Source organism: Pollicipes pollicipes, unplaced genomic scaffold (assembly GCF_011947565.3).
Source record: "Pollicipes pollicipes isolate AB1234 unplaced genomic scaffold, Ppol_2.1 Scaffold_4881;HRSCAF=5763_pilon_pilon_pilon, whole genome shotgun sequence".
Taxonomy (NCBI): domain Eukaryota; kingdom Metazoa; phylum Arthropoda; class Thecostraca; order Pollicipedomorpha; family Pollicipedidae; genus Pollicipes; species Pollicipes pollicipes.
Genome location: NW_023596576.1, coordinates 3214306 through 3226387, shown reverse-complemented (window position 1 = coordinate 3226387; position 12082 = coordinate 3214306).

Sequence of the window (12082 nt, the reverse complement as noted above, 5' to 3'; positions counted from 1 at the left end):
TCAAACGATTTCAGCTTGAACTTATCAAGATATGAAAGGCAGTCTATGAGACTCACTTTAGCTCAAATAAACACCGGGAGCCCTGAACGTCTTTACCATCCAATAGTGAAGTGTCCTAAAGGAAACCATGCCCATCCGTTCCAGGAAAACCACTCCTTACAGCTGCCTTCTCGATATCTCACGATTCCAAATACTTTGAAGCTACACATCAACGCCCAGTCGACTGTGACTAATGCTCAGTAGCTGCCTTCACAGCAGAATGCCACGAGTCGTCGGACGGTTGATATCTTGGGAAGGACCATTTCACCCGCAGCAAAGCCGACGAAAGCTCCCCTGCAACTTTCCGTCGTATGAAGATATTTTTCAGCTGCTGTTTGCAATGGAAGGCATGATATTACAGCTGCAAGCGTTATCAATACTGAATTCGGACAACTGTGAAATGAAAAATACCTTGTGCACGGAAAGCCTTTGTAAAATACCACTGTCTGATTGCACATATCACCAGGCGAGCTCAATGCTAGTAGTTGCTCGATGCCTCTAATGCATTCATCCTTCCAAAAACCATCAACACTCCTAGTTTCAACAAGCTCATCCTTAAGCGATATGAAATGCCCGTCTGTACCCAGATCCGAGCAGGTCGCTGTACATCTGGCGTTTAGCAAGGAATAATAGCCCGTAGACGCAAAACGAAAAAAAGCCAGCTGTCAACGCCTCTGGCCGGTTAAAGTGCAGCGCAAACAGGGTTTGTCAACATGCTGACGGATAATGTATGGGCTTCGGGTGATGTTTGAGGCCGAGCGGCAGAAAAACAGGCCGACGGCGGCCGGCGCGACGGCTTGTGCGTGGCGTCATTCTGCCTGGAGCATGGCGCCAGATTCTCGGTGTCGTCGTCGTCGTCAGGGTGTCAGACCATCGACGTCGTCATCGCCAGTGTATCCTTATCATGGCGTTGGTCAGCTTGGATCTCAAAACGCACCGGTGTCAGGCTTGTCACGGATGCTATGGTGGCGGGAAACTGGTGAGCGAACAAACACCTCGCTTTAAACGGTCGAAGATATGGTGTGCAGCAGCACATGGAAGAAGAGTTAAAACATTCCATGATCTACCATCACAGGTGAAGTTGATCCTGTCCAAGACACTGGCCTGCGACGGCGGGGTTTCGCAGCAGTAATGGGGCACTGCTACAGCATGATAACGGACCTTCGAAACCTTCACCAATCCGCTAACGCAACCAATCAGCTCTTCGTCAATTCTGTCGCCATGCCGCACATCCTCTTCTTTAATTTCCTGCCAGCCCATGTGCCTTCAGAATATCCAGGCACACACTAACGGAACACACACACACACACACACACACACACACACACACACACACACACACACACACACACACACACACACACACACACACACACACACACACACAAAACAGCTGCGTAGAACAGTGCCGCCCACATGGTCTCACTTCCAGCACGTGCAGGGAAGTACCACTTCGAGTGGAGCACTGGAAAAGCCGTAGGCAATGAACACTGTCCTCCGGGCGGGAAGCACCACCCACGAGCTCATATACGGCGCTCCAAGGCATCTGTGAGTCATGGAATGACTCCGTGCCCCTTTTACGTGCAGTAACCAATGAGCATCGCAACTTGCAAAAGCGGAGCACGATTTCTTCATTGGGTGTCCAATGTTATGCGACTTTCTCTTGATCCATCATTTGGTGTTCATGATTGCATGCCTGCTTTTTAGCGCAAAATAAGAACAGCATCCAAAGCTTTGTGTATTACGGATAATGACCTACCTTTTAGACACAACAAGATATGGGCTGCCACATATCAAAAACTGGGGGAGAGCGGGAAACGGCGGGCAATGCTAGAAACAGTCAGGCTGGAAGAAACACTCACCCGGCACCATTTGTTAACGGTATATTTTTAGGACGCGCGAGGTCGCAAGGGAAGGTGGACAGTGCCACACGCTAATACTGAGCGAAATACCAGCATTCACTGGATAAAATTTCCCAGCATGGACAAGAGCCACGGTTAGGTTTACAATTGTTTCTGATAAAATACGATAGGTATTAGAACGTGAACGCGACCGGCATGGGCGGAGGCGCTCTTTGTGCTGTGGGAGACGGCAACAAGGTTTTCCATTGATAATCTAGGTCAGGATCTAGTTCGGAGCTTCTCAGTCTAACCTCCGAACTTTTAACGTGTGATATGACCCTATATTGGGAAATTTATGGCTTCACTTATATCCCGTTAACTGTTGAAGGTTTTAGCTGCTAGTGACAAACTCGATCTTTTATACCGGCCTTGTATTATGATGTTGGAAGTGGCATTGCCACACGCAAGGAACGTACGTCTCTATGGGTCGGTGATCATTCCGCTACGGTAGAAAATTATGACAGAACGAGCATTTAAATGATTCCGAAAATTTCATAGGCATGCTGCATTATCACCACAGCGTTGCTAGACTTCAACGTTGAAATGGCAGATTCAATTCCAGCACGCAAAGGTCGGAAATTGTATCACTATATCCATAGCTTAATGAGTTTGTATAGGTGATACGGTATTGCAAGAGGAAGTGCCCGGTCCTGATTTACAGGTCCAGCCGTAAGGTATGCCCACGTTTACGCTAGCTCCATGGCAGTTTTTCATCTTCACCCTAAGAAGGGAGCCTCAGAGGTCCCGCTGAGATCTCGGAAAAGTCAGCAAGCTAGAGCCACATGGAAAGCGGCACCAAACAGCTCTCGTCAAACGACGTCAGAAGAAGGTTTGAATAATAGTAGATGTGACTTTTGCTAGGTCAAAACAGGTCGTAAAAGTCATATTATCTGTTTACGGACCCCCCGTTACTTTAAGAATCAAGCATGCCACAACAATACAGAGCGTAGCATTCAATAGGTTTTGGAAAACACCATCTGTTAGACACCAGCAGACATCGACGCAGTGACCTGTGGTATGTCATATCAGGTAAAAGTGGCGAAAGCGATTGCTGCATTGACCCGTGTGGCTATACGAAGAACTAAACAAACGTAGCAAGGCGGAAAACGTGGCCAACAACCCCTTCTTCATCCGTAAAATAAGTACCATTGAGGTTTGAGTTGTAACCTTCAACCGATCAAATCAGGTTCACAGGTCAAAGTTTGACCCAGATTGGCCTGGGGAGACCAGTCCTTTCAAAAGCCACTCAAACGATAGCAAAGCACTAAAGAACAATCTGGATACGAAGCATGAATCCAGAAAACATCTTTGGATTACACTCCCTGCGAGAAATAAGCGTCATGCGTCGCTTTTTAAGCCAGGTGTTACCGACATGACCTGGAGAAAGGGGCCATAAATCATGCGCCGTCAAAGTCAGCAGTTTTAGTCTTGTTTCAAGGTATCTAAAAATAATATAAGCTGAGGTACGCGAAATTTTAACAACACGCTAAAGCAGTTCAGAAGTTATGACAGAACAATCTTGTGTTGGGGTGAGAGCGTGTCCTCTCGGTCGGAGAGTGATAGTTAAAAGCAATCGATGCTGACTTCACTTCTTGTTACCTACTGACTAACCTCTTCACATTTAATGGCGAATTCAGTCCAAATTACCTATCCGTGGAAAGTCTAAAAAGCATCTTGATGCAAGCAGAGGCCTTCAGCTCTTGGTTTTTCGCCAGTATGAGCTCAAAGTTCTTATGTTGAGTGAACGACCTTCATTAACCAGCGAGACTGGTTATAGGTCGCTGTAATGCTAAATAACGATTATGCTTACGGTGCAAAATATCTTGAGCCGTGCTCATGCCCAAGAGCCTGCGCGGCGGTGCTCCTATTGCATATATATATATATATATATATATATATATATATATATATATATATATGCCCGTTCTCATCCTCCTGAGAGTGAGCACAGCTTAAATATTGAGCAGTTAATATTTCAGCATCATGACATCGTTAAGCCAGTACCTCCTGGTATATGCAAGATCGATAACTCAACATAATAATTTTGAGCATATAATAAAAAAAATGCCGAGCGACTTCTGGTTCATGCAATGTGAGATATCTATTGTCTACACCAGTGGGCTGCCTGCGTGATGCGATACATCGCCGGCAGTTGTTGGTGTTACGGTAATGAAACGCAACTAGAAGACGACATGTACTTCCAAAGCAGGCGCTTGCAGGAATAAGAGATGAATTGGCATGCATTTACCATCTTCACAAATAATTTTTGCATGCCATGTTCTACTTTTTTGAGAAACTACGTGCTCAGAAATAGAGGTGCATGGCACTGAGTTAAGAAATTTTCCGATGAGAAACTGTTTTTTGTCCATATGACTTAATTTGGAGCTAGAATGGTTGGCTGAAATCACTCGGACGAATGCCATCTGCGCATCATCCTTCAAAGCCTTCAGACTGTCGCGACACGTTTATGCACAAAGCCTTGACAATGAAGCGGCTAGTTTCTTCCTTCCTGACAGCGGCATATTTCTGAGTGGAATCCCTGAACCCCATTGGAGGCTGAGCAGCTCACGTCCGTATCATGATTGGACAAATGACTCCAGATCTGGCCGTCTTTTCCCGGCGTCTCGTGTAAGCCGGCGTCGAGGCGCTGACGACACCTAAGTGCTGACCAGTAGAGGAGCCCGAGCCCGGTCCGCTGCGGCGCCTGCTATCGCCATATGATCGCAGTGGGAGGGCTGTTTAAAAAATGACACGCGTACCCCGAAAACATGTCCAATTTCCGGCTGGCGAACTGAATGTTTGGAAGAGGGATCGTGCGCGGAATATTTCCACTTATGAAAAGTTTGCAGGAGCACCGGAGGTGATATGTTGCACTGCGGCGTGGGAGGTGCAGTCAACGCCGCACCATTTGTAGATAGTTTTGCCATCACCATGCGAGAGCTGGTGCAGTCTGGAAACAGTTGCTGAATCCGTAAGAAGCGGGCCTTTCAGGTCATGTTCGCATTCCCAGCTGCGTACTGGACCATGGCCAGGACTGCGGCCCATGCTCCTCACACATAGAGGGCCGTTCTCGCCGCGGAAGCCGGGCGGTCAACTGCGTGGTGTTCCGGCCCCCTCTACGCTCTGCGCCAACCCAGACAGGCGTTCGAGCCGAGTCCAGGCGCCCTCCGCGCTCTGCGCAGAGCGCGCCTTATATCTCTTTCGTCAATAGCCATCAATAGCGCCAATTTCCATAGCTTTTATTTCTTCACGCCCAAGAACGTTGAGCAAAAATCAACATAATTCCCAGGGACAACATCCTGGACCATCATTCCACCAGTACCGACACCTCGGCCTAGGCATTCCGGACGACCGCTGAAAAATACGATCGAGTCTGCTCTATTGCCGGACTGGAATACTTCGAGGGTCTTCGGGTGAGGTTTGGAATGAAACCCGATAGAAGAAAAACGTGGAGCAAAGCAAATGATATAGACACTTAAAAAAATTATGCGTCAGAACACTTCAAAGGTAATGAATTCGGCACCTATAGATAAATGATACCATCAATAACTGATCCTGCTTCTCTCAATGACGATCTACACCAAAATTCTCCAAAGGTATTGAAATCGGCGCATAGAGGTGCCGTCATCCATAACTAGGCCTGCTTCTCTCCATGACGGTGGAAAGGAAGCATGTCAGCAGAGCCGCAATATTCGTCAGTGGTATGGAGCCAGCTGACGAGCGCTGCTCTGCAGCGGATTCTCAGTTGGCATTATTCCAAAGACAAAGGTCTTTAATTGCGTCCCAGATTACCTTAACTTGACAAATTGAGCGTCCGTGCGCTCTCGGGCCCAAAGGATGGCTTTCGCCAGCTTTGGCACGTTGACAGGCAACGCCCTGATTGGTGGATATATTGCGCACTGATTACGCGAGTCTTAGAACTGAAACCTTGCATGCGCCCCTAGGCATTTAAAAAAAGAACATCTTCGATAGCGTAGACCTGTACTGACCAACAATCATTTTCAGTTCACGTGTGGTGCTGAGTCGTTTCGACGAAAAGTTGGAGCTACTTTAACGGTATTTTAACGCACGTGACAACATGTCAGGTACGATCCCTCAAAATAGAAACAAAGCAGTTGTGTTAGACTGTGTTTCGATTGGTGCATGCTCTTATAATTGATATTTAATACACCTATTCTGTTGACGATAGTATGGTCGTCGGCTTCGTATTGCTATTGGTCGTGGCCGTATGGGTCTTTATTTTTATAAGGCACAAGTTACCTCACATGGTAAGCTGCTACGTGGTTACGCAAATTGATATTGCCGATACAATGCACTTGGATCGTCTTTTTGAAACCATTGAAAGGTGAAAGTTGACTAATGGACATGCGATAACGTGGTATCTTTTTCCCCAAGCTACATTGCCGTCTCTTGAGCACCACTGGTCTGCTCGCGCAGTCAGCCTATGCGGTAAACAAGTTTGAACAATCCAAATGACGGACTTCATCGAGTTTGGTAAACGAATGGGCTAATATCACTGCTGTATCCAATCAATCTGCAGTCTTCTTGATTAAGAACTGACTGCTATCGTCCAATAAATTTAGTGCTGTCGAATCCAAAGCAGAGCTCGTGACCACGCAAAGAACTTCACCAATATCATTCCTTCAGATTCATCAATCGGCATTTGGTTACACTTCTGCTGGAACACATTGCTCGCACTGTGTTAAACCATTTTTTTTATGGCGGCTGCGCATTGCATTGTCAGTTGAACGACATGAGCTCATGCGCCTGCCCCCGACGCTGCCATAAATGCAACAGTTACCTTATACCTCCACGCTGCATTTCATTTCCACAATATCACTCTGAGCGATAACATAGGGACGGAGATAAAAGCGATAAGTACAGAAAAAAATAAACGCTTTATTACTGACCCAGCATGCCTATCAATAACATCCTTTAGCTTCGCCGTATCATGTCAATGAAATCCGTTACACTTGCCGTATCCTGTCAAAAAATACGTTTGCTTCACCGTATCATGTCAATAAAATCCGTTAGCATTCGCCGCATCTTGTAAAAAATTTGTTAGCTTAGCTGTATCATGTCAACGAATTTTGTTAGCTTCGACGAATCATGTCACTTGCAATTTCCCAGCTACGACTCTTCACCAATTTCATTAACTACATCGTCGTGGTGCGGCATTTGATCCTGTTTCGGTCAAGTTCTGGTGACACTAGCAGTTCACAAACGTACATGACAGGCACACTATTTATCTGCGCTATCTTCAGTAAAGCGGTGCTGTACCACAGCGTAGAACACCATCCTGCTAAACGCACTTGGACCGCAAGCTTTAAACAGGAAAAGGCAGTGACGCAAACTGCAATAAGCCGTTTATAATCAGTGACACTTTCTCGTACAGACAAAGAGCAATGGCAAAAGCACAATACTCCTTCTTCGTAAGCAAATGCCAGGTGACCAGAGGGACACCTAGGGAAGCGTAGCCAGCGACCCGCTTGACAAAACTCCGAATCTGTTGCATTTTTGACATTATCACCACAAAAGCGCAATTAGCATAAGATAAATGGAATCCTTGCGGCAGCCTGAACTATGAAGCGATGGCCTATCCCGACCGATTATCGCATCTCAGCGCTCTGGTGCATCCACACAACATGAACCTAAATCGTTTAAGCATCTGATGTGGCCTGGGACGAGCACGTTGATAACAGCACCTTGAGAGCTGTTAGCTGCAAACGCGTAGATGGCGGCCAAAAACTAAACTAACAGAGCCGGGTGCCTTCGACGACCGATGTCAGTGGGTTGGATCGTTGTGTTCGAAAGTCTGACCTTCGTGATAGTGCAGCAGGCGGTGACCTTTGATGTAGTGTTTTCGCGCTAATTTAGAAATAATTTTGCTTGAAAATGCCTAACTGCTAGTGGCCCTACACGCCTGTACAGTTTGCAAGTTCCAAGATCGTGCTGTTCTGGCTGCAGCGTTTTGTGTCCGATATTATTGCATCATTGGGTCGGGCAGTTTTGATATCCTTTGATGACTTGTATCCGGTACGTTCGGTTACGCCGGGCGAGATAGTTTCACGCCCATAATGCGTTTTCGAGATTCACGTCGCTCTGCTTTGGCTGCCGAGATCTGACATCAAACGATAGGAGCATTCCGAAACGATTGAATGCAAGGCTTGCGCACGATAGTGCGTGTCGGATCGCGGACACGGATCCACCACAACGGTGTGAGGAGCTTGCGTACGATAGCGCGTGTCGGTCCGCGGAGACAGATCCACACTGTTGTCAGGAGCTTGCGCACGATGGCACGTGTCGTACCTTGGACGCGATCCAGTCTCGTGAGGACGATTATCCTTTTGCCTTCGGTTAACATTGGTTAGCATCATGTTGCTGCAACGTGGTTTTATTTAGATTGGGACCCGTGTTTGCCCGCGTTCCTCTGCGTTTTGCTTGCAGTCAGGGAAGTGTGACCTTTGCCGTCTGAATCAATGATAATGATGGCGATAATGCAACTTCGCTGGAAAGCCCGCCTGATCGAGCAGTTCACATAAAAGTGGCTAATACTCCACACAGTACAGACATTTTGAAATCGTGTTTCGTGCTGTTGGAAGTTGTGGTATTTTGTTATGAGTGATTGCAGAGTTATTTGCTTCTGGGAACCCTGATGGCGGGGCCGGACTGGGCTGCTCAGGTTGGAGGTTCACTCGGCCTGTGGTCTCGCCCTTCATTCACAGCGGCGTTTCAGCGCCAGCCCATTGTTACTTTGCGAAGGGATTTCTTCCAAGCGATGGTACTCGCTTGATTTCACCCAGCTTTTTTGGAAAGCAGCAGCTCACGTTGAGGCTATCAGCATTGTGCGCATTTTTACAGGGCATGTCTGCACGGGAAAGCTTCACATGCACGATGAATGTGAAATGTGAAACTTTCATACATCGGTTACGGAATTGCTTAAGATTACACTATCTTCCAGAAAAAAATGCATCCTTACCTCTTCTGGCAGTTGCATAACAGTCGAACAAACGCAAACGTGGAAAGAGCTACTGGGTTCACAAGAGAGACGTCGTGGGCTCACCTTATAGCCGTTAAAGGGACGAAAATTCTGACGTCCATGTGTCATAAACCATTTGATATAACTCAACTTATAAACCAATGACGCTTGCAAAATATGCAAACCGAGAGACAAGAAAAATGATGTTCAAGAGACCACATAACTAAACTTTGATCAATCCACAAAGACCACAAAACTTTGATCAATCCAACCCCTACCCCTTCCATCGTATTCTGATGCTAAAAACTTTGATTATTATAGCATATTTCATGATTCTGTTGTAGTATACAAATGATAAAGTATTGCTACATTTTTATCGTATATTTCATACCATATTGTACACAACGAATATATTATGGCTATATTTTATATTACATTGTATTATCATATTATACTTCATGCCATATACTATGTATTATTATCATATCATATTTTATATTGCATACAATATCATGTCATTATCTTAAATTTAATCTTATATTATAAAAATTACTGTTCCGAAGATAAAAATGTACACACAAATCAAAGCAGCCTGTTGCTATCTCAATCAGTGGATTCAGTTCATAGCTCTTGAAATATTAAAAACAGGAGTGATAGATACTCCCATGTGAAAGGCATTGGCAGATGCCCAAATAGCCTGTCATCATCAAGTTAACTGAATGTCTGTCGATAAATGGCACCACCGCCAGCGTTATTGATCTCGCTGCTTCGGTGTCTGTAGAATACTGCGTCGTCCGAAGAGTTAGGACTCTCCTTTCCTTTTAGTGTAATTAGGCTTTTGTCAGATTGTGTACTGTTATGGCGGCGAGGCGGCGTGAGAAAGCTTAAATAAATGAAGCGTTGTCTGTCTTGTGCTTCAATGATGCATGACGAGATCTACCACGCACCTAAAGCCCGCACTTAACATAATGGGTTTCCATTCCATATCTGGAACGGTCTGCTTTATACCTCACGTATGATTCGCCTAAAACACTCAACGAAAGCTCACATCTTGCACCACAAAATTAGGCCGTCGCATTGAAGGCTATCTCATTGCTTAACATTTACTGTTACGCCACTGCGTCCTCAGCGCGGATAACGCAATGCATTCTGGTAGTTGGATCTATGACAGATCTCTAGAAACCTGACTTTTAAACCCTATACTACAGGATCTTGGGCAGGGCGCAACTAACAAGTCTGCCCACAAGACCAAACGCCGAAATGCAGTTTATGTCAACAGAAGAGATGCCCATTAGAGCATCGCAATGCCTTAGCGCATCCCACTTATAGTGTCATTGCTCGCGGGAATCAGTGATTGCTGCTTTACATGTCATCGTTGCCCACCATGTTCAGCTTTTCAGTTGGAACGTTCGCGGATAAATGACGTGTGATGTCGATGCAGTGAGGAAGTTCGGGGATTCGAAACCCATTTGCCATTGCCATTCCACATTAAAACTGGTTCTGAAAAGACAACAGCTTCCAAATAAATGCCAAAAGCTGAAATAGTTTTTTCATATTGATTTATGCATAAGGTACGCTAGGTAGCGCACGGTGTCGTGTGAAAAGATCCGTTGTTCCACGCTCAAATCCAGGGGATCGATTGACGGGCCCCGACAAACACTGCGACATTGCAACGTCACAGACCGATGTGTTATCTAATTTCGCTTGAACACACAGCACGTGAGATGCGCACGCGGAATACTTATACTAGTAAATGATCTATTGAGATGTGGGCGCAAAATGACCTCCTCAATACTGAAGCGCCCTTTAACACCGAATCACCACTAGCACTGGGATAACAAGCAATAAATGGTGGATATGGCGCTGCTGTCCTAATAAAGGGCTGTGAGCTCATAACACTGTTGCTCTGAGGGGGTCTGAAGTAAGTAAAGAATTAGGTTTATCCACTTATTTCTGATAAGTTTGATATAAAGCTTTGGGGCCTGTTGATTTTTCTAACCATCCCATTTCTTACAATTCTAGCAGTTTGAGATGTTGGCATTTTCAATATGCCATCGATGTATAGCATAGAGACTTCATAGGAATAGAGGCTTTTAGATGAGAGAATATGCGTTACGGAGATTTTATGGGAAGAGAGGTTAGAAAAGAGATATTCGAGGACTTCTGCGCACTTTCATTGGAGGAGAGTCCAAGTAAACTCGACTGCACACCGCAAGGCAAAAAGACATCTTAGCATTTAGATTGGGTGAGATGGCCAGGGGGTGCACGTTGATGCATTTACATTACATTAGAACACCAGAGGCGGATCTGGGAGGCAGAATGCCTTCCAGGACGGACACAGGAGACAACACGCGGAAGCAAACGATCTCTAATGCATTTTTGATGATCGCGCTAAGATGACACAAGGGAATCACTTCCTTTCGTGCATTTCATTCTTCATTACCTTGAAGTACAGTTTTAGAGGTTTGGAAATTCTCTCCTTTTATGAATATGTGTGCAGAATTTAAAACGTTCAAAATTTTAGAACCTAGCACATTTCTTTGAAAAGTTACTTAGGACAACGCTAGACCAAACATCATATACCGCCTATTTTGCAATCACCTGGACCCGCATCGGTGGATTATATCTTGGGTTCTGCTAGATCACGTGATTATTGTGCTCACATTACTTCTCTTGTTTTGTGCTCACTAACTCACAAATAAAAGGGTGATAAACAGACAAACATAAGTCAGTTGGGAAAGCTGTGGATTCGTTCAAATACAGTCGTGCACGTAAGCTATCTGCTTGATTGGCGTCTGATCATGGTACTCCTGTACCCGCGGCCAGAGGTACTTTTGTAGATCTTTGTGCGCTAGCTAGTATGCATTTGGTCTCGATATGATAACATTAAAACATGTAATGCCCCAGACATCCTGTCACATTTGCTTGAACGGAGTTACTCTAAAAAAATCCAACATCGTCCCGCCATCTACGACGTGCACAGTATTCCATATAAGGTGCCGTCTGCTACACACGTACATGTTCTCCCCATGATCTGTCACAGTAGTCTGTCTCGATAAGTCAGGTGGCCAGAGCGCCTGGCTTCCGATTCGCCCATCCGTGCCAGGGTGGGTTTGAGTCGCTTTAGGTGCTCGCTGTTTGCCCCTCACTGAGGAGATCTTCG